The 22,449-nt window shown below is 39.1% G+C and overlaps 1 protein-coding gene across 4 annotated transcripts in view; it reads right to left on the bottom strand.

Moving 5' to 3' along the window:
- The window catches only part of ebf1a (EBF transcription factor 1a), a 133,584-nt gene that overhangs the window by 73,919 nt on the left and 37,216 nt on the right, over positions 1-22,449 (bottom strand). The window lies entirely within an intron of this gene.

Raw genomic sequence — 22,449 nt, 5'->3', positions numbered from 1 at the left:
CCATCCTATCTTACAGAGGAACTGTGGAGAAAGATCCACAGTCAACCACCTGTGTTTTATTTCCCCTCCACCGAATGAATCTGGCCCAGCCCTGAGCTGCAAATGGGGCAAGAGGTTCGAGTAAAAGGTGGTCTCTTTGTCTGTTTCTAAGACAGGCCATGCACAGGAACCAGAGCTGCGTTGGGACTAGCTTGATTGACAACTGACATTACCCCCCTCCATTCATGGCTGGAGGGACAGAGGTTGTGATGGTTATCCAAGCAGAGAAATGTCAGAGTCCAGACGCTGTCAAAGAGTCCGTCCTTTCCCTCTCTCTCTCTTGCTTCTAGTCTCGCCTTTTTCTCACACAGCCAATCTTTAGAGGGGTTTGTGTCTTCTAAAAGTCTGTTGTAGGACCGCCATGTGGTTCAGGTTGGTGAGAATCATCACACAGCAACAGTGTTGATTTAATGAGGTTACAAAGAAAGTTACATATATCTCTCCGCACAGCTGAAATACATCACACAGAGATATCAAGCCCGGTGACACACACATGCGCACACACACAAAGGCTTGGTGGACAAAGGAGTCTGGGCTCTTTGTATATGTTGACGGCAACAGTAGACAGAGATTAAGCGATTAAGGTTACAGTGATAGAGGAGCAAAGGATGGCAGCACAAAGCCCGATCAGCTGATCCTCACCATACCAAGCGACAAGCAGGAGCATTTTCTGTTGCAACCAGGACCAATCATACTAGCATCAAAATGTGTTTTTATTTGCTTGTGTTACGAAGCTTTGGCAGACAAAATGTTAGTCACTGCAAACTTGTTGCATTACTCATGCTAAAGACAAAGCATTAAGCAGCAACAGATTGCATGCAGTGTACATCCCAACTTGAAAATATTAACAATCCCAGTTATGAATTTATGAAGTGTAGACACTGAAGTCGAGAGTTACATGGATCATTAGCTCATCGGAATCCCCTAAACCAATTCAGCAGTTGTGTAATTTAATACAAGTATGCGTGTTTAATATAGCTGGAGGCCAAAGCGTGTTTCCAATCTCTGTGCTGGGTGGATGCTGTGCTGTTTATGCATTCAGCAGCAGTAATGGAGCTCTTTACGCTGCCAAAACATGAGGTCTGAGCTCATTTCCACTCTTTTGCTGGTTCCTTCAGACTCCGCTTACACTTTCATTTGCAAATGCAGGTCTGGCCCGCCATAAACCTGTAACAGGCAGCACATTAAAATGTATGGAATCAAAGTCCTGCCACTGTGATGAAGACTATTTATATTCCTCTGTTTTGCTAACACCTCACCGGTGTCTCATTTGAAAAGGAATAAAAGAAAACATATAACCTTGTTTTCCTGACCATTCCCTGTCTAAGTATAGCAAGTATTACATCTTCTCGTAACACCTTCAGCATTACTCCTGCAAGGCTAGTCATCAAAAAACATTGCTTCATGTGACGTTTCATTAGAATAAAAGAAAATATACCGCAATGGCCATGAAATCAAAACTTGCTATGTTTGGTCCACATATATTAGCTTTAAAGCCCATCTATATGCTAGTATGCTCAGTTGATCAGACAAACATAAAATGTACAGTACATGCTATCCCAGTTAAATGCTCTCTAGAATAAGAAATGCTATCACGTAACACAATTGTTAATAGAATCATCAGAAATAAAAGCCAAAGCCTATTAAAAAAACAACAATTATTTCAATATGTCTTCCCGTTTCAAACTAAACAGATCAACAAAGGAAGGAAAACTGCACTCATCAAACAATATCTTGAGATCTTCAAAGAAGGCATGGAGGCCGCTAGAATCACCTCTGTTCTGTCGGCACACTCAATGGTTGTGTAGATAAGTATCTAGGTAGAGCTACACATGCTCGATTGACTGACTAAATGACCAGCCATTTGCCTTCATTACTGTAGTTAGGACCACCAGTTCCCTTCTCAATTCAGACCCCAATATCTGCTTGCTTCATTAGCACTGAACTAATTGCTCCTCTTGGATTGGAGATTCTACCAGGCTACCTAATAAACAGACTTTTATGACCATTGAAAACTAGTTTGGTAGTAACATTAAACTTATCTCAGGAGCTCCCACATTACGGAGCGATATGGGGCGAGGGTGGTCAATTGTGCAGTTGTGGCACAAAACTTATCTTTAGTTTCTGGGCAGCAAAAATGAGCGAGATTTTGGCGACAGGCGGCGAGTTAACAGGGCGCGGCAGTCTGGATGAGATTAGCATCGTGGAGATGCAGAGAAGGCTCTGTCCACTTCCTCAGATCAACAGCGTTCATACTTTAAACTTCAAAAGCAACTCGGCATCAATTACACGCAGCCACTAAACGCCCACTTGTATACAAAAATGAGTCCATATTTTTAAAGTCTAACTCAAAAGGAGATGAGGGAAATCACTTTAGAAGGGTGCCATAAGGCTCATGTGTCCGTATGTCAATGTTTTTCACTTAAATGCATATTAAGCATTGGTTTAACTGGAAATACAGTAAGATCTTTTTGAATAAAAAGATTTCTCCATTAAACCCGTTCTACTGTGTTTTACAAACCAAGATTGATGTACTATAACAGCGAAGACACCCTACAGCTTTCTTCACCATGCATGATCTCTTGCCCAAATCCTTTCAAACATCCTATTGAAGCATTAAATGCTTTTTTATAATTATGACAGGTAATAATACTTCATTTGATATTTGTGTCTTCGGGCTTTTTAAGATGTTTGTTGTTTTTCTCACAATTGCTCTTGATAATTAGGGTTTACCTGTTGTTTTTGTTTTTGAGGAAGACCGTGTCATTATTAATTAACAGGTCCTATTGTTCCCACAGCTGCTATTGTTGTGGCCGTAGCCTGAACCCTGATTGCTGAGCAGTGGGAACACCTGCAGGCAGGTGTTTTGGCTGACTCGTGTGCATGAGAGGAGGTTATAGGGATTTGGGTAGGTTGCGGGGTACACACCACAGAAACATCCACAAATAATAACAGGACCAGGTGAACTGTTATCTGCAACAAGGATGGAAACATGAGAGAATAGCAGTAAAAGCAGACAAACATCTGACTGTATGCATTCAGTTTTGCAAAAGATGCAGAAGATGGGCTGCTGTCTAAGAAAGAGTATGTGGTCCATTGCACTTATCAGACAGCATTCCAATTCAGCTTTTCTTTGGCTTGCACCTGATGTTTTCTTATTGTTTATTTACTAATTTATACATTTGCTTTAAAATGTCAGCCATTACTTAAGTAGTCTACAAAACTGGAAGGTGAAAGTGTTAATACATGCAATAAAAACATGAGAGACAATCTTTCGCTGGCTAGAAACCAGTCAGTTGATCCAAAAATATTTTTAATGATATTCGAGTCTCAGACGGTCAGGTCGTTTGAAATAATGATGCTAATAATTTTTTTTAAGTAATTACTACTTTTACTACTGCCGTAATAATCAAGGACTTTGCTGCCGTAACATGGCTGCAGGAGGTGCAATGATATTACGCAGTGCCTGAAAATAGTCCCCTGCTATTCAAGTTACTAAGGGGACTATTTTCGGCTGCTGCATAATATCATTTCGCCTACTGCAGCCATGTTACGGCAGCAAAGTCCTTGATCATTACGCCAGAATGAGAGTAAAGTTCCTAGCCATCTGCCTGGAAAATCGCAACTTTTAATTTTCTGTCGGTCTTAGTGCACGATATAACTACAGAAGAGTCAAGTTTTAAATAGGAAAAATATCGAAACTCTTTGGTTATTTTTGAACGCGATGCTAAATGGTCTAATGAGATTCAATGGACTATGCTAAGCTATGCTAAAAGTGAAACCGCCAGATCCGGAGATCAGCTGAATGGATTCCAAACGGTAAAAATCAAATGTTTAACTCTAAGGGAGCTGGAAAATGAGCATATTTTCAAAAAAAGTGGAGTGTCCCTTTAAGAGAGACTGCACCATGCTGTATATCTAAGAGATAATACGTTCACATGTAACTCTCTGTACAAATCATTTGTACATTCCAAAACTTTTTAGTCAATACTGTGTAGATAAATGCTGCCATTATAAAGAATAATTTTTTTAAAATGTACTTAATTTAATTCGCTTCTTTGAACAATGTTGTTGTTTTAAACTGCTGTGAACTTAGCATTAATTAAACTTTGCAAAATTGAATGATCTTATTTACTGTAAATTTGTCTACTACTCATCTCATCAGTCATTTACCTGTTAAACTTCTCAATCACAGTCAGACAGACAGGCACAAAGACAAGCAGATAGCCTCAAGCTGAACTTACAAAACAAGGCAGTAAACAGATCCTATAAGAAATGAGGATATAGCAAGACATAAAGTGAATGACATTTTATTTGTCCCTCTGCACATGCACCTGCATGCCGAGGTCATTTGGATTAAAGTCTGTGTATATGTGGCTGTGTGTTATTGATAGAGCGCGTACATCACTTAGCACCTCGCTCGTTCCGCTTCCATTAATGAGGCTGAATTTCTCCTTGCGTCTCACACAGGGGACCATCGCACGCATATTAAAATTCTGCCCAACTTTCACAAGTAATAAACTAACAGCGTGTAAACGTGTATGTTTATTCCCTGTGTGCGCTGCAGACAGCGACTGGTTTCATGGGATCTAATTAACCTCACCTGTGTTAATTACAGCCGCAAACCAATCAACTGCTCGGCAGCTAATTACCCCCTCCCTGTTTTTTTGGCTGGCTGCGGGTCTCCATGACAACAAATTCACCATGGGGCTGACGGTCGCAGCAAGGAAAAATTATCACAGGAAAACAAACGGTGTAAACGTTAAATTATAAATGTCAAACTAAAAAGTTTGCACAGAACTTGAGCATTTTAAATAAGTCTTCTTTAGTTTATATGGCTGTGGTGTTTCGGTGACCAAGAGAGGACAGAAAAATAAAACAATTTAAACACAATGCTACACAAATAATCCAGCTTAATCTCATGGGCATTTGCAACTATTTTACGAGATGGCTATTTCGCATGAATTTGTACAAAGTGAATCATGCAAAATGTATGTGAAGCCCACCCCTAACCCCGCCCTTAAACCTAACGTCATTGGAGCGAAAGCAGATCATAGCAAAATATACAAATTAGTCTACACTATTAAAAACGAATGTGTTAAAAACAACACACTGAATGTGTTGTCCCAGAATCCACCCATCTCTATGTTATTATTGAAACAACACTTTTAACACAACTTGTGTTATATTTTAGCACAAAAACAACACAAAATGACACATAATGTGTTCAAATTACACATAATCTGTTATACTGTGTTCAGACCAGCCGCGGTAGAGGCTTCAAGCACGAGTAATTTTAATGTTAAGTCAATGTGAAGACGCGTTGATGTGCGTTTGGAGGTCTCGCGGCGCGAATGAGGCGTTTAGTGCGGCGTGGTTGACGCGATTCTGCTTCATTCGTGCGTCTAGTTCACGCAAATGGCACGAACTGAACGTTGCCACAGAAAAATTTGAACTTTGGCGGAAAACGCGCCTTGTTAACCAATCAGGAGCTTGTTCTTGTCGTGACATGATTACAGAAAGCGGGCGGAGTCACAGAAGCCCCTCCCATGACGCACATTTCCGCGTGAATATCTCGATGACTAGAATTTTGCGCGCGAATATAGCGAGTAAACTCAAAATGTTCAAGCGGCAAACTAGATTCACAAAGATGTTTAAATCCTTTCTAAGAGTGTATATGAATTTAAATGAATTAGCCATCTCATAAAAAAATTTTACGCACAAGATTGCGTTGGATGCTCCCTATTAAACTTAAAATGCAAGAGCTTTTTAACACATTCGGTTTATATAGTGAGTCATACGGCCTCACACAAATAAGACGAAGTGAATAGCTGACATATTAAAGGGCCAGACAGAAACACAACATCTGAAGGTTTTGTGTGTGTGTGTGTTGATAAAAGAGAGGTGAAGAACATAAGGGAAGAGAGCGAGGGGATTTGTGCCTGTGCTATGATGGGATTGATTTTCTTTCAGTGGGGTGTAGTGGGTTGGACAGAGCAGATAGAGGGGCCCTGCAGGGCCCCGCCTGACCTCTCCATATGCCTGCTGTTCACCTAGTCACCATAGGACTGACAACCAGTGCCTTCACCCGCATCAATACTGCGCTGAGACACGGGGTGGGTGGGGGGATCTATGTTGCATGTGGGGGAAGTAATCTATGATTGTTAATAAAGCAGACAGAAGATAGTGTTTTCTCGTAAACCCAATAAAAACTCATCCTGTCAAACATATGATGGCAATACAACTGGAACGTTTTCTTTTTAATAAAGCAATAAGAAAACAGAAACATTTTCGAAATGAAATTTTTGGATTCTGCTTTAATTGACTTTCTTATGATTTTGCATTTGTTAGATGAATGTTTTTGCTAAATGTATTTTATATTCCACTATGTGTAATAAAGGTCTCGTGGAGCTGCATAAAGAAAGCAAAGCGTTGCTAATATACATTAGAGACAACACATAAAATACAATTTGATGGGGCCTGTACCCCCCACTTTAGCACATGTGTGAATGTGTCTTCCCAAAGATCCTCCTGTCATAGCCGTGAGTATATGGATCGACCGGCTCCCCCTCCATTTCCACACTACAAGGCCTGTTGTCCAGTGCAGAGTGGGAGCTTCTGTCCTAATGTAATATAGATGAGCCTGGATACAAGCTTCACATACAGCGAAAGGTTCTTGCAATAGTAAATTATAAATCAACATCGATTTAGCCCCAATCCATCCTCTAACCCCACCCCCAAAAACACACTCTCTCTTTCTCTCTCCGTAACACACACACCCACACCCTCGTTTGCACTTCCCACTTAGAAGTTCATCAGAAGACACCAAGGCTGAAGTGCACTTTATCAGATTAGGTCTGGGCATGTCTATCAAATATGAATGAGATGAGATACCTCAGCAGAGCTGGCCTGGCAAAATAGCCAGCGCAAGGTTAATCATACGCACATGCATACAGGTGCACACACAACCTCACCTTTACATGTGTGTCATACAGTGTGACAGGTGCACATGCTCGAGGATGTTTCGCACTCACACACAGTCTGACAAGCTTGCTGAGACTGCACTACAAACATACGCACACATCCACCCCTCCATCACTTCCCTCCTGGGACAGAAATAGTTCTCCAAGGATATCCCTTCTGCTTTTCCATCGCTCTCTCTTCATCTCTTCCCTCGCGCTGTTCCTAAGCCCTCTTCAAAGGCTCCGCTGGTTTTTGAAAATAAAGGACCTTGGCTGAGAGCTTCTTTTATGTTACCAACCATCTTATTAAGGGGATGTTTTTCAGCCCCTAGACTCTCTTGATTCTATTCAATTTACTAATGAATCTCCAAGGTTTCACTTATTTCCTACATTAGGGCGAGGAGAGCATCGGGGTGGAGAGGAGTCTCGGCTTAACTCGTATCCTCGCAGCACGCACACAATGGACCGGTACGGCTGCTATTTTATTAGCTTGGGGAAAAGAAGATAACGCCATATACCTCTGCTTGTTTTCTCCTAAGCGCTGTTTTGCCATTGTGTTGAAACGAGCGGCAGATGGAATTCTCCTTGCGAACACTCAGGGCCGTTTCCAACACGCTCACACCCTGTCCTTTGTTTTCTGCCTCACTTTCTCGCCCGACCAACTCTCTTTCCACTCCCATTCCTGCTTCCCGTCTTCAGAGTTTTCGTTAGAAGTCAGATTCCTCTATAGAAATCTCAAGTGGCACTTGTGTTCCCAGAAGTGCGTGTGTGTTTACTTTTGGCTGTTAGATGCTGTTGCGCAGTTGTAATGCACCACGTGGAGCGATTTCGTGTTTTGACGGTGACTTTAAAAGGAATGTGTTGCACAATGTCACACTTTTGAGACTCTGGACACACAAGCTTGCTATAAAACAGTGTCCCGTTTCTCACCACCGGAATGAAAAGAAATGATTTATGTGTGTATCTGCTAAACTTTAATTGTGTCAATATTTAGGAGTGTACTAGCATACAGATGACCTTAAAGCAAATAAACAAAGTTTAAAAGATGCAAAGTCCATTTTGTTCTCAAGTAGTGGTCAATGGATAAATTGTAAAACAGCAGAACAAACAGACTTTATGATTTTACCTGTGCACAATCTTTGAGAAAGCAAAAAAACAAAACAGGAATCACTTAACAACTCTGTATCTTCCATACCCTCTGTTTATAGAGTTTTAATATAAAATAGCTCAGAGATATTGCACACAAACCCAGGGTTTTGCATGTGAGCTAATGCGATAACACTCTGAAAATTCTCTTCCCTTTTATCTCCATTAACTTCCAATTCTAATAAGAACTTTTTTTGGCTTTTCCAACATAATAAACACAAGCCTGCGTTATTGGGCCGATTTTTCAGAGTTGTTTGCGGTAATTTCATTGCGCGCTGCGTCTTCCTCTAAATAAATTGTGTTTCATTTCTTGAAGCGGTAATTTCCATCCCTCATTAGAGAGAGAGCGCGGGCCTGGCGCTGCAGGTCACAGGAGGCAAATCGCAAGGTAATAAGCGCAGGATCTAAATATTACAACTGCCATTTAGTGTGCGATACCCAGCCATTACACACACTTAACTAATGCTGACAGGCCTTACAATTACCTCCTCCTCTCCTGCTTTTAACTGCACCAGTAATACACTGTATAAATCTGAAATTATTAAATTGCATAAATATGACGAATGAGCGCAAGCTCCGAAATCGTTCCAGCGATTCGGCGGCGAAGTGCATAATTGTTTTGTTTTGCGCTACGTTTTTATTCAATAACAGCTGGAATGGTTGCTCGAAGCAAGAGGACTGAACTTATTTCAACACATTTTCTTTAAATGCTGCTGGTGAAAATCTAATTTGTTGATATTTAGGTCTGAGTTTAAGTCAATTAGGGGCAAAGCGAGCCATAGTGAAAGTGAATGGGATTAAAGGAAGGGAAATCTCATAAAGGTGAAGAATGGAGAATGAGGTGGTTTAAAACAAAGCAGCCATTGAATTCCAATATAGCTGCATCTTACTAGTCATTGTTTTTTTTTTTTTTTTTTTAGCAAAGCATCTGATTTCATTTTTTTTTTTTTTTATGCAAACACACACATGAATGAAATCTGATTCAGTAGCCTCATTTATCTGTACACTCTTAATTTATTTTCACTCTTAAGCATCCATATACATTAAAGAGGTACAGTGCATGAGCAGTGCTACCTACAAAGCTTGCGTATCTGTTTCCAATAGCAGCCTTCTGTTCTCCGGAGTGCTATTGATTGCCGACTGATGGCCGAGCCGACAGACACAAAGCTAAACTAATTAAAGTGTGAGCTGGAACGCTAGCACGGATGCAGACCGAGCACACATTCAATTATCATGTGGGCACAACAATGCACTGGCAAAAAGCACACGCAACGCATGGACCACACTGTAGAATCGAAAGGATATCGGTTACTATGATTAAGTGCATGTTGTTCATACAGAGAAAGGAGGTGATACATAAATGGCACGATATACACCTTGAGGCAGCTCTTGAACCTGTCAACGCGTACGTGCACACACACTTACGTGCCATTTTATGAAGCTGTACCGCAGCGAGGATTTTGATTTCTCGCTATTGATCAGTCTTGGTGTATGCAAACAGCTTCAGTAAAGCCGCAGTAATGCCTGCTGGGTGCAGGTGATATAGCACAGAGCAGGAGAGCTGTAAAATTGTGATTCTGCCACTATAAGTGAGGAGCATTTTTATAGAACATAGGCTTAAACCCAGGGGGCTGTAGTGTCAGCATGAGAAAGATTTAAAGTCGACATGAAACAGCATTCCCCACCCATTTTACTTCTGTAATGTGAAGTATTTCCTAGTGAAAAATGGAAACTTGCAGTCCGTCTTGTGGGAAAATGTGTTAAGTAGCTTTCTGGCTGTTTGTTAACATTATCCAAATGCATCCAACTTGTAGGAGAGATACATCATATGAGGACAGTTGTTTTAAAGGCAAAAGTTGTTGTTTCAATTGTATATAAAAAAAAAACTTATTTTATTTGTTAAACACAATTTGACTGCCTTTTAAAACTTTATTTATCTTTTATTTTTGTTTTTTCTTGACCTCTAGACGTTCCCCATATGGAATACCTGTGTGAGGAAGATCTATGGCAGTGTGGCTTTAAATCAGCCACTGCAGCCAATGATAGCGTTTGTTAATCACATTGCCTGCCCCCCAGATTCCCCACAGAAGCCCACACCACCGCAAGCTGGTAAACACACGGCGTGCTAGAGGTCATGAACTTTAACCTGTGCAAGACAAGCTCGATGTGATGGAGACCTCTCATATAACGCCTCATTAAAATGCAGCCCCACAGCCGCCATTATGGGCTGCTTTGTGACGACTCTGTGGTGAACAGAGAGAATAAATAAAGGGCATCACTCCAAGCATGCCTTCTTGACATACATTGCGACCTCTTCTTCAGAGACCCATTGTTGGAGTGTGCGTGTGTCCCATAGGCATTACAAAGTCTGTTTGGGTATTGAATGTATGTATCATGATTTTTACTTGAAAAATAAACAAAGTTTTATGACTTATGAAAAAATATTTAAATAAAGTTATGATATAAAATTATTACAAATATGTGGTAAAAAACACTTTTTACTCTTTAATCATCCAACATAATGTAAAGAACATTCTGTGAAAATATAACCCTGATATATTTAATAATGACTGAGTGAGGCCATGTCAAAAATTGAAAATGCCACTGGGATAACGTATTCTTATAGGCCAACCTCGGAAAAGCCCATTCATTTCTCCCAAAGACTTTTGGATTATTGTAAAAAAAAATAAGCTCTGTGTTTAACAAAAAAGTTTATGACAATTACATGTTTTGTACAAGTCAGTCTTCACAGATGAACACAACTTTTATAAATGTTGCAGTCAAAATTTGTTTTTTTGTTTTTATATTACTAGTAAAGCATTTACACTTTACACAAAATTGATAAAACTTGTATTTATAACTTGTTGAACAAAAGTGTCTCAACAAAAGCTTTTTTTGCGATAATCCCAAAAAAAATGACAGGCTTTTTTGTGAGGAAACCAGTGTCCCGCTAAATTCCGGGTTGGCGTACAAAAATGCGGTACTCTATTAAAATGAAATTAAACTTTAATGCATCTAGGAAATATTCAAGTATTTCACCAGTTTATAAAGATGGAAATACTTTTGATCCTTAAAATAGATCTCAAAAATTCAACAATTTTTGTTAAGTGTTTGAGAAATTAATGTATAATTTATTATTATGGTAACACTTTACAATAAGGTTCATTAGTTAACATTAGTTAATGTATTAACTAACATGAACAAACCATGAGCAATATATTTGTTACAGTATTTATTAATATTTGTTAACGCTGGTTAATAGAAATAAAGCTTTTAATTGTTTGTTCATGTTAGTTCACAGTGCATTACCTAACGTTAACAAGATTTTAATTAGTAATTGTTGAAATTAACATTAACAAAGATTAATAAATGCTGTGTAAGTGTAGTTCATTATTAGTTCATGTTAACTAATGTAGTTAACTAATGTTAACTAAAGAACCTTATTGTAAAGTGTTACAATTATTATAATATTTATTAGTTAATAAGTCTGTTATTGTTTATTTTGTATGAATTATTTGTTATAGTGGTATGAATGGGTTTGGATGAATTGTCAATATTGGTTTTTTTTTTTGTTATGTTATGAGACTTATATGTATTATGACCCACTTGAAAACGAGTTGGTCATCTCAAGGGATTTATCAGAGAAATTAATTCATAATCTCATAATTAGATTATGATACTTTAGCCTGGATCTCACAGTCAAGGTCACGTATAATAAAAAAAAAGTACAGATTGTCAACTCATTTCAACCACTGGTTTAAATTAACCTAGAAAATGTTCGTATTTGTCCTAACCATTGGAGCATTTTTTAGAGTCCACTCTTAAGTCACTAATAAAGTAAAAAATTTATTTACAATAAAATAAATTTAGTACTCTGACTATTTTCGTTTGTACTAAAGGTCAGGTTTCCTTTTTCCAATAAATCACACATGACGATCTTTTAAAACGTTTTTAAATCACGCTGGGATAACGTGAATCGTTTTGCATAAACCTGTGGAGCCCATGTCAGCTCAATGGCATGTTGTCATTATAAAAAAGAGCAACAAACCAGATATAACAATTGCCATGATGATAATATCTAAAAAAACAATGATGTATTTACAAAACAATCCAAATTTTCCTTATTAGTCACAAATATGTATGTTTGTACGGGTGAATGTGTGTGTGTGCACTATGAAGGAGGTTGTAAAATAGGTACCGCTCTGATGAAAGACTCACTGAGCATTCGTAGGAGGATCACAGGGGTATCGGTGCTCTCATTATACACTGGTGCAAACACACATATCTTTTCCTGAACCCCCCTCTCTCTCTCTCTCTCTTTCTCTCCCTCTCTCTCTCTCTCTCTCTCTCTCTCTCTCTCTCTCTCTCTCCCACCCACAAAGCATCACATCAGCATCCCTCTGATTCCTCAGGGGCTGACTGACAACTCGTCACCTCCCACACCCCTGCATGACACCCTTCACAACACTGCTTCAAAACACAACAAACACACACTACTGTACGCACCCTTTCTTTCTGAACTCCAGCATAAAGGAATTGTACTGTATTTTAAGACGTTCATAATCACGACAGCTGCGTTTATAAAAAAAAAGGAAGTTTGGTTTGTTATAAAGAGAGATCCGTTGTTCTTTCGTTCTCCGCCACATATTTGTTTCTGCCTCTGCGGTTCCTGGAGAGATCTGAACAGAAAGCACAAATCTAGGTAAACGTGTTGTCATGGTAAAGACTCTGCTGAATGCTGAGGTGTGGAGATGACATCCTAAGTTGTCTAGGTCTGTCTGTGTCTAGCTCTGTCTGTTTGTACCTGGCAGTGATTGTTCCAGTTGTTTTAAGGGAATTGTGAAAACTGGTGTGAGTTTGTGCTTTATAGGCCTGTGCTAATAGAAAACAAACGTGGGAGAGCTGTAATGTGTTTCTGTTCAGGACACAGCAGGATAAGAGAACAGCTCTAGTTATCATCACCAGCAGAAGTACAAACACAAATCTAAACAGACGAAACTGCTCTGAAGAACAATCTTTTCCGTTTTGTTTTTATTTTCGTTTTGAGGTAAAAATATCCAAAGCCCCTAAAACAAGATACATTTACTTACAAAATCCACTTTTACAAGGTGTTTGGACATAATGTGTGTAGGGAATACAACCACCCTATGATGAAAAAAATCCACCCGCTCCTTGTTTTTAATCCTTATTAAACCAAAGCAGTCTCATTAGACATGCCATTTTGATTCTCTTTATCAATGTGAGGTCACATTGATAAAGCCCCACCCACTTAAGAGTCCTGCAGTACAATAGTTTCCACCCTAGATGTCGACTAGCTACTACTGTCTCAGACTGTATTAATCAGATCTTTTTTAACTGAACGCGCTCACCCGCTGTTTGTAAGGGAGTGAGAAGCTGTAGCTCATTTGCATTTAAAGGTACAGACATTAAAACGTTTTTGCTCCCACCCAAATTTTGGACATGCTATAATAAATGATCTGTGGGGTATTTTGAGTTGAAACTTCACAAACACATTCTGGGCACATCTGAGACTTATAATATATATTGTAAAAAGGATTTAATAGGTGCCCTTTAAATTTTTTAGTTAATTCAACTTAAAAATATTTGTAAACTCAAAAACCTAACTACAAAATTTTACTTACTTTTTAAGTTGAACCAACTTTTTTACAGTGTAGGATCTTATAAACCTAAAACACCCTTGTATATGTAGATTGTCTCGGTTACATATGTAACCCTCATTCGCTAAAGCAAGGGAACGGAGACGTCACGTCGTGACCGACAAATTGGGAACCCGCTTTACCAATTCGTCGCTCATGACATGACGTCGTAATGACCGACAGAAAGGAAACTATATAGTTACAGGCTTGTGTAAATAAGACAAATACTGTATTCTGCCCTGTGGGATCAGCTTTATTTTATTTACAGTCTTCGCATTGCATTTTTATGAAAAACAGTTTGACCGAAATAAATAGAGAACACTCTTAAAAAATGAGCCAGGATCATAAGCAAACATCTGCACTTAAAACGTTCAAGTTAAACAAACAACACACGCAGTTTGTTTGTTTTTTCTAACAGAAAATGTGATGAGATTAATGCCTGCATGTCCTTATATTAAGACCAGCAGTCCCATCAAAGGCGGGTGTGTTTCTGAAATGAAAAAAGATGACATGTTTACAAGTTATTTGTTAATGATTTAGGAAACAAGAGTATATTTCGAGGATACGTAGTCATCGCCGGCTTTGATCATGGACTGCTGTTGACCGTAACTGCCTGCATATTGGCGGTTTCTCTTTATATTAATTACTTGAGCTCACTTAGCTTGCAGCTATACTTTGTTCTGCTATTTTGGTATCTCATATGAACGGGACTCATTGTCAAAATCTGATAATAACTCAGACTTTGTAGAAGTCAAGTAAATAAAAAAGCAGATTAAAAGAGTAGGAGATGCTCTGTAAGACAACACAAAGCTGTTCTTCTGCTGTTGTAGGCTGTTTGTGTCGGCGCTGGCATTCATGTTTACTTTTCCTGTACAAACAGATGTCATGTCAGCATGACAGTGAGTATATTGTACATCTGAAATACATTTCTGTCTGAGATTACTTTGAGCTCTTCTCTTGGCAGCGTTGTGAAGTGGTTAAGGCTAAGGGATGGTAACCAGAAGGATGCTGGCTTGATCTAAGAAATTCCTGCAAGAATCTAGTCACTACAGTATATACCACAAAACCAGTCATGAGTTGCAATAGCCAATAATACATTGTATGGTTTTTGGAGACAAAAATACTGAAGCACCAAGTGTGTTCTCACAAACTGACTCTCTGTTTCGTTTCTCAAGTCCAACGATTTGCCTTGTTTCTCAGGTGACTGATATCGAATCCGTTATCCATCATCATCGCCGCCACGCGGTGTGAAACCCCTTCTCTCTCTGTGTTTCTCATCAGGCTACAAGAAGCAGCAGAGGCATCAGCACCCGTCACAGTCTCTGACGCTCTTTGTCACAGCACAGTCACCCTACATTCGCACCTCTCAGCCTGATGAGCCGCCCGACACGCCACACGCCCGCCTGACACACAACTCAAAGAGCCGTCACTCCCTTCATCATTAACACAACACTCTGACACACTTTTAAATACTGCTCGAGCAAACACTTATTGACTGTCTCGCTGACTGGATGGCTCGTTCTGTCTGGTAGAGAGGAGTATGGATAAAATATAGAAGTGTTCAATAAAGTAAAAATGTTTTACACCTACACTGAATATATAGCTTTTATATTTGATGTCTAAATAATTGCTAACCAAATTAAATTTCTGCAAATTCATGCCGTAAAACACAGGTTTGTTGCAGGAATGCTGTATATAAATATGATAACATCTGTAATAATCTAATGAGAATCATCATTTGGTATTACAATAATAATAATAATAAAAGTACAATGCATGATTAAATTTTAAAGAAAGGTGCCTAATTGTTCAAAAAATTGTCATAAATCATGTAAAAAAAACATTGGCCCAAATAGTCCTAAAATAAAATAAAAATCAATTTGTGTCCTAGACCAACATGATCTCACTGAAAGTCTTGTTATACAAAATATTTGATTAATTTATTTGTGTCCATGACATGAAATTCAGCTTTTTTCATGCCTTGAGAACGAATATCTTTTATTGTGACACTCGAATTTCTATAAATATTTTTTTTTGTCCGTGGCACGACTTTCTTTTTCATGTCATTTTATTTATTGCTTTCTATTTTTTTCCTATTTTTAAATCATTGTCGCTTGGGGTTGGGGTTAGATTTGGGGTTTGGGTTAGGATGTATTTTTATGTATTGGTTTCTACATGTTTTTCTTCCGCTTTTAAAACTATTCTCGTCTGGAGTTAGGGTTAGAGTTGGGGTTTGGGTAAGGATGTCTAAAAATGTAACAAAGTAATTCTAATCCCAACCCCAAGCAACAATGGTAAGAAAATAGGGGAAAAAATCAGAAAACAATACATAAAATGACACGAAAAATAAAGTTGTGCCACGGACACAAAAAACAACGAACAAAAATTTGTTTCACGAAAAAGACATTTGTGCTCAATGCACAAAAAAAGCTGAATTTCGTGCCATGGACACAAATAAATGAATCTAATTTTTGTGACTCTAACACGACTTTCCGTGAGATCAGTCTGCCTGGACATATAAGGGCGTTTTTTTCTGGATAGGTCTTATCCTAGTCCCAGACTAAAATGCATGTTTGAGTTGCCTTAATTTAAAAACACATTGCCATTGTTTTGTCTTAAGATGCACATCAGTATTGTTTTTTTGTAAGGTTTGTTTGTAAAAACTTCTTTGAAGTCCTAATATAACTAAGACCTAGTCTTGGATTAATCTAAACCCTGTCCAGGATTTTTTATGCCAAGAAACAGCTTTTTCAATGTGAATTTGGATGCAGATTTATCTGTTTTAAAAACGATGAAATAAGCCACAGGAATCAGTGTGCCACAGTGATTATTAACTATGGTTAGTTTGTGCCGTTAGGCATAGCACTGAGTTGTTTTAGCAGCAACAGCAATATGCACGAGACACTGATGTTATAAAATTATTAACAATTATAATTTTTTATATTCACAATAAACAATTCTCCAAGTAATTTAGTTCATAGCTGTTTACGGTTGCCTGTGGCAAGCTGGATTAATATAAAATTCAAATGATATGGAGTCACAGGTATGCATATATCAGCAACAGCTTCCAACATGTAACAAGTAAACATGTTTTCATCACATGTATTTGACAAATATGCACACATGTATAGCTCTTTTTGGCCCACACCCCCTCACATTTTCCAACAATCTCCAATGTGGGTCTTCCTACTATTGTCAAGAGTAAGACCATGAGTGCCGCTCATTACCCAGGACCGATTGTCGACGTTTCCGTGACAGATTATAAAAAGCAACAGCAGAAAACCACACACCCTGCCATCGGTGGCCGGGCATCTCAATCCAGAGGCACCAGGATGGTCACCTTATGCAACTGGGAAAGATAGAAATAAATAAGAGTAAGTAAAGCTTTAGGTCTCATTGTGACCAGTTAAGGGGGGCAGTAGCGGCCCAGTGGAAAGAGAGTCGGGCTTGCAACCAAAAGGTCACCGGTTCGAGTCCCTTGAGTGCGGCACCTTAACCCCAATTGGGATAACTGCCCACTGCTCCGGGTGTGTTTTCACGACTTGCAGTGCGTGTGTTCACTACGCAGAGGGATGGGTTACATTTTGAAGATTTTTTCACTTTTAAAACACAAGCCACAAGTCCCTGCTACTGTTCTTAAAACAGCCTGGGATTACCGGCCACTTCTAGTAGATTACAAAAGAGCAGAAGAGGTCAGAGCAAACTGATGGGTGACTGGTGAAACAGATGAAGAGCTGGATGAAGAGAGGAAGGGAGATCTGCAGTGTTTTCCCCGACACGCAGCCTCACTTGTTTAGGCTGTAATGAGGTGTACGACAGGCTGGATATCTCTTTGTCTACCCCTACTAACATTCCTCTCTCTTTCTCTCTTACTCCCTCTCTCTCTCTCTCTCTCTCTGATAGAGCAAATGATGATAAGTATGCTATTCTACAGTGCTCTAATTTAAACCCTAAGTGACGCACGCCCACCAATTTCAGGTGTGCTGAAACTCAAGAGAGATGTCAATTAGGCCATTTTGTCACCCGACCATGTGTAACAGATCACAATCGGTAAGAACAGGCATTGTAAAATCATCTGCTCTTCTTTCTTGTCTCTCTCTCTCTCTCTCTTTGGCTGTGTGCCTGTGGTGAGTAGAGGTCGGGCAGTGCTGCATGGGGCAGGCCCGTTGACGGCTGACGGTGGTGTGATGGATTGGTTCCCGTGGAAACAGCCTGCCTGCCCATACATCACCCTGAGCTGAAGCTGCTGCCTCGAGCAACATAAGAAACGTCCACTCGCCACACTCTCACTCACTCTCAAAACACGCACATACATACACACATTGGTTCAGGAAGTGCTTTGACTGATCCGTGTGTCTTTACTACATTATTAAACATTATTACATAGTAATCAGGGTTCACACTCTTTCCACCCCTGTTTGAATCAACAGGGCCCTGACTTTACAACATTTGATCAATATTACAGATCTTTTCAGTTTGTTTAGTTTAGAAACTTTATTTTTTTCATCTTTAAATTGCAGTATTTCATTTTTTTCTTTCATTTGCATTTTTAAAGCAAGAATTATCTTAGCGTATTTAATAGTTTGGGTTTTTAGTGTGCTGTGCATTGACCCAATACAGCATTTGTCACAGACTTGCTTGCTTTTTCCCTTAAAATATGAATGTAAATGTAAAAAACAAGACTATTGTGGAGTAAAACATTACACTAGTGTAAGCATGTGTTTTTATAGGTTGCTGTGTGGTGGTCTGCCTGGCCTGTTTTTTGGAAGGACAAGGGAAAAGCAGCTTCCTGTCCCTGGTAGGGGGGATGATTTCAGAAACAGGGGGGTTTAAGCCAGATGTGAGACCTGGTTTAAAGGTCACAGTGTAGCCAAGCTTTCTTTCCTGCAATAACACACACACAGAGTTATTTTTTGCATCTAAAGCATCTTTCTGTCAACGGAGCATCTCTCTCAATCGGTGTGTTTTGGGGGTCTCCCTTCCAGCTTCCTGAGGGTGAAGACAGAGATGATAGGCCTGGTGTTGTTTTTGAGGTGAAAAGCCCCACAGATGGAGGCCAGAGAGGGATGGAGGTGTTCGGGGTGTTGGGAAGGAAATACATAAATTTATTTCTACATTGATATTAGTCATAGTTTAAGGGTGGTATCTCTCCTCACAGTATACACAAATCTCTACAAGTCGTTCATTTTATTAAGAAATTAAAAGGTGAACAGAAGAGTAAAGGAAGGAAAGAATTAGAGAAATAAAAGCAAATTTATTCGTGTGGCCCAGTTTGCTTCTTCGCTCAATTACGGAGCGTTTACAGAGCGACTAATCTGCCTACACAGCTTGAGCGTGGCACTCAACAGATGACTTCTCGTTGAGTGTGTCCAAACAAATCAGAGGTGTAGGAACAAAACAAAGAGCCATTTCACACCTCATTTGAAAAACAAATTGAATGAATTTTCAAGACCAAGGAATCAGATCAAGGAATGTTGGATGAAGGCCTTCCCTCTCTTCTTCAACACTAATTTCATTCCGACTCATTCCTGCATCAGCGCTAAAACACTCATCAAACTAACCGGGATGGAGAGAGAGAGTAAACGCGCCCGCACGATCAAATTTATGGTATTCTTCCTGTGAATTCAGGTCACAAAAATTTCCTGCATTTGTCCGTGAGGATCTGGGCACCATATATCACACAGACCTTTTATGAATTTATTTACCCAGCCAGTGCTTTCCGTGCTCCCGCATTTCCTTTGCTTTTTCCACCGCTCGGCTCAGGAAGCGGTGCTGCTAACGCCACGTGATGGCCACATAAATCCCGAGTCCTTTTAGAGCATTTTTACTAATTAGCATCCCACTATTCACAGACACCTAAATTATGATGCATTAAATAGGAAAAAGGCGGCTAATTTACAAGCTCTCATTTACAATTCAGCGACAACAAAAAAGACAAAATCAAACACAGCACATTCGACAAATCTAGACCCACATTCAAACAACAATCCTTCCTCATTAATTTCACAATAAAGCACACTACTATTCATGCATTTTAAATGTGCTTCTTTCTGGCACTTTGTGACTTTGACCTGGATATAGCAAAGCACAGTCTATATGTGTTGCATGTGTATATTTTTATTGTTAGAAATTCTAGCTATACACTGTATGTAGTTGATTTAAAGATTATAAACGCTGTGGCTATCAACACTCGCTTTGTTTGCTTGAATAATCCAACATGTTAATTTCAGATCTAAAAAATCTATGTGAAACTATATTTGAAATGTACCGTGTGCAAAAATGACACATTTCCCTTTAAAGCATTAAATACAAGAATAAATGAGTGCCAATTAGTGTTATTTTATAAACCACACCGCATACTGAGCGAATATGGTTTGAAGCCCTAGGTTGTACCAAATGTGTCTGGGATCCAGTGACAGTGTGACGGGTATCTCCCTCTCTATGTAAACCTTTAGATATTCCCTCTCATCTGCTATTTCAAGTGTAATCTCTGTATTCATACACATGCACAGCTCTGTGTTCGGCAAATAGTCATCTGCTCACATACGCGCGGACACGCAGACAGGTCACATGAAGATGTGTGGAGCAGGGGCAACGGCGACGCTGTAAACATTTCATTGTAATGGAATTTGTAATTTGATGATGTAGTAATGTAGAGGTCAGGGAACGAGAGCTTCAATAAAACAGCATGCACTGAGTCTTTCTCTTTCTCTTTCTTCAGTATGTCCTTCATTCTGTAACCATGAAAAATGTTAAATTTGTTACTATTTACTTAGCCTCATTTCAAAATTGTGATCGTTGTTTTCCACAAAGTTACAATTAAATAAAAACTATGTCATATTACTAAGGCATAATAAAGTTATATTGTTTTATAAATGACACAAGAATAAGCAAATACTTGATTTTCATGAATATTCCTTTAAACTGTATGTCATTTCTAAGACTAAGGAATTTGGGTGATCAGGGAGTCCAAATAATGAGCAGCCACGGGCTGTTAAATATGGCCTTGCCCCAAAAGCCACCTCTCTCTCGCTGTTTGAGACCATTAACAGCACGAAGCACAGCCCTAAATCAGCAGCAATCACACCACTGCTGGTCTGGACTCCTCATTACACACACACACAGCCATTGTCTGACCATCAAGCCCCAGACACACTCATCTGTCATGAGGGAGGAAACACAGATAAGAAGATCTGAGAGGAGTGAATGTGAGCAGCAGACCTTATTAATACGCACAAGCGCGGGGTCGATAAAAGCCATGTCCACAACTATCAGGGGCCCTTTATGACTTAAGAATCCGACCGTCATCAGTCAATTTAGTGTGTTATTCAACATACTAATGATAGAAACTGCGCTGGGAGAGGAAAAGCGGTGATTCAGAGCTGTGCAGTTATCTTCGCAAAAGGAAGAAACCATGTTGTGGCAAGGACCACCCTTCATCCCTCCTGCATGGGACCTCTGTCTCTCCCTCTCTCTCTGTACACCTTTCACCACACGCTGCTGACCTCTGACCTTTCTTCTGGACTCAAATCGTAAACAGATGAGCTCTCGGCCAGGCTCTGCTCTGTTGAGTTTGTTACAGCCTGCTCACCGTCCATCCCTGGCCACTCAATATCTGGCAAAGAGTTTTCAAATAATACATTTCCTTAACTTTTTATATAATACATTTTTAATATACAATACATTTCCTTAAATTTCTACTTGCTTGTGATGACTGAATATCAGTTTTAAAGGGGCCAGATTTTTTTAAGATGTCAAATAAATCTTTGGTGTCCCCAGAGCACATATGTAAAGTTTTAACTCAAGATACCATATAAATAATTTATTATAGCATGTTAAAATTGCCACTTTGTAGGTGTGTGCAAAAATTTGCCATTTTGGGTGTGTCTTTTAAAATGCAAATGAGCTGATGAAGTGCAAACACTGATCACAATGATGGTGATTTGTTGTAATTGAAACTCAATTTGGCTTTGAAATATTTTCTCTCTCTCTCTCTTTCCCTGCACTAAATGGCAGTGATGTGATTGGATAGTGCAGAATAAGGGGCGGTATTATTATAACAAGAGCTCCTTATGACATCACAAGGAGAGCCAAATTTCAACGACCTATTTTTCCATGTGCTTGTAGAGAATGGTTTACCAAAACTAAGTTACTGGGTTGATCTTTTTCACATTTTCTAGGTTGATAGAAGCACTGGGGACCCATTCATAGCACTTAAACATGGAAAACGTCAGATTTTCATGCCATGGCGTAGGTTGTACTTACAATAAGTGATTTATATACTGCTAACCATTGCTAAAAGTCAGTATGGAAAATTTACATAACTTCCATAACAATTTTTTTTTAGCTTTTTCACAGTAGGGATTTCAAAGACAAATCTTATAAAAAACCCATTTTCTTATGCCCTTAGGCCACTATGGCAAGACAAAAAACATGTTTATATATAAGAGAGAAACCTGAGATCACATTACAACGAATATATACATGACAAATATCTATCTATGTAGTTATCTAATAGGTGCAATACCCATAATTTTCTATAAATTGTTAAAAAAAATGTAAATAATGGAACATTTAAAGTCTATTACATTATTTCTAAATCCTGAAATGGAATCAGGTCACATTGATGAGAGAATCTGATAGAT

This window comes from Paramisgurnus dabryanus, chromosome 16, assembly GCF_030506205.2.
Source record: "Paramisgurnus dabryanus chromosome 16, PD_genome_1.1, whole genome shotgun sequence".
NCBI lineage: Eukaryota > Metazoa > Chordata > Actinopteri > Cypriniformes > Cobitidae > Paramisgurnus > Paramisgurnus dabryanus.
Note: the sequence above shows the minus strand (reverse complement) of the source record. Positions and strands in the feature narration are given on the sequence as shown.